Source organism: Propithecus coquereli, unplaced genomic scaffold (genome assembly GCF_000956105.1).
Source record: "Propithecus coquereli isolate 6110/MARCELLA unplaced genomic scaffold, Pcoq_1.0 Scaffold5436, whole genome shotgun sequence".
Taxonomy (NCBI): Eukaryota; Metazoa; Chordata; class Mammalia; order Primates; family Indriidae; genus Propithecus; species Propithecus coquereli.
The window spans coordinates 18,955-20,732 of record NW_012151326.1 but is presented as its reverse complement, the minus strand read 5'-3'; the positions used below and the strand labels follow the sequence as shown (position 1 = coordinate 20,732).

The 1,778-nt window shown below is 42.1% G+C and overlaps 1 pseudogene; it reads right to left on the bottom strand.

The window, feature by feature from the left end:
* Positions 1 to 8: 8 nt before the first annotated feature.
* Positions 9 to 1,555, bottom strand: LOC105820899 (annotated as a pseudogene).
* Between the last annotated feature and the right edge of the window lie 223 nt (positions 1,556 to 1,778).

Sequence of the window (1,778 nt, the reverse complement as noted above, 5' to 3'; positions counted from 1 at the left end):
TGCTCCATTTCCTCCCCTCTGACACCCAGGATGCTCCCATCAGTCGTAGCACTTGATGACGCTGATTTTTGGTGTGTGGGAATGTCCGATGAAGAGGTTTCTCATTAGAACTTTGTCCACTTTGCCATCTGTGCCGTTTACTAACTTCATCAGCTTCTCTTGTAGATCATCCAGCATTTTTTGTTGGAGCTCACTTTGATTTTTAAGTTCTTCATTTGTTCTTCCTTTAGCTCTAACTGTCCTGTGAGTCATGATGCTGAATCCAGTGCAGCATTTGCTTCGTCCAAACGTTCCTGTAATGATGTCACTTTTCCATCCAGATTTTCTGCCTTTTTCTCCCATTCGGCTGCGAGTTGTTTTTGCTTTTCTAGCTTAGCCAAATGGATGGCTTTTTCCTCTTGTTGGAAATGCTCTAATAGGATCTGCAGGTTGGCTGGTGACAGAGCATGCTGCTTCACTTGGTCCTGAGAGACAGAAAGCTGCGGTGCAGTTTCATCCCTGTGCTTGGAGACTACACTCAGTTGTTCCTGCGGTGACTGCACCTGCACCCTGGCTTGCTGGCCTGAATCTTCCAATGCATCGTCCGCTTCTAGTTTACTAATGTCTGTTCCTAAAAAATTAATATTCTCTCCTTGAGGTTTGTTACTTCCTGCCTCAAAAGTTCATTTGCATTTAATTATTTAGTGAAATTTTCATTTGAGGAAAGTAACTGATCACTTTCGGCTTTGATTAAGAGGTCTTTTTCCTTAAGTAATTTTTGTAAAATATTTTCTTTGTCCATTAGCTGTCTAATGTCTGCATCGGTTTGCTCATATTTTTTTTGTTCCAGCTCTGCGGTGGCAGCAATCGAGCTGGACAATCTGAAATTATGTTCCTGATGAGTTCTATTGTGCATCTTTTTCTTGCAGGATTCCCTGAGCTCCTCTATCTCTTGCTGAAGAAACTGAGAAGACTCAATTGAGACATCAGACCTACTTGCTCCAAGACACTCTGCTGACTGGGGGGTAAGCGATGATCCAGAAGAGAGCTGGGGTGAAATATCCAGTTTTCCTAAAAGAAGATCCTTGGTATCACAAAGCTGCCCTGTGCTGCGTCTAACTTGTGCTAATTCCTGAACAAAAATTTTTAGTTTGGTTTTCTTCCACTCGCAACTTTGGATCAGACCAGTATAGTCCACTTGTAATCGGTTATCACCACTCTCAACCAAAACTTGTGCCTGAAGTTGATGAAGTTCTTCCTGAAGGTGGGCTGACTCATGCTGTGTATTTTGTACTGTGGTCATAACCTGCTGTGTCTGCTCTTCCATTTTCTTTACTTTCTGATTTAATTCATCACATTCCTGTAGGAGCTCCTTGAACTGATTACTGTTGACACCTCCAACCTCCTTACCAGAGCTGGATGATTGTAAATCTGCCAACAAACTCTGACATTTCTGACTTAAGTCATCTATTTCAATGCCTTTTTCTCGAACGATACGTAATGAATTCTTTAGAGTTTCTCTAAACATATCTTGGCCACTGCTTTCACATCTAGTGGACAATTTTTTTATTTTCATCTTGGCGCTCAATGAGGGCTGCTTCTTTGGCAGCAACTGTATCCATCATTTTGTGATGGTCTCTGTTGAGATGGCTATTTTCCCTTGTCTTCTCACTCAAAACAGTTAATACTTGTTCTCCTTCCACAGCAGGGGCCCGCAGTTGCTGTTGAAGATAAACAGCATCCTGGGTATAAGAAGCCGAAGACATTCTAGTGTGAGAATACTTATCGAATTCTCCTTG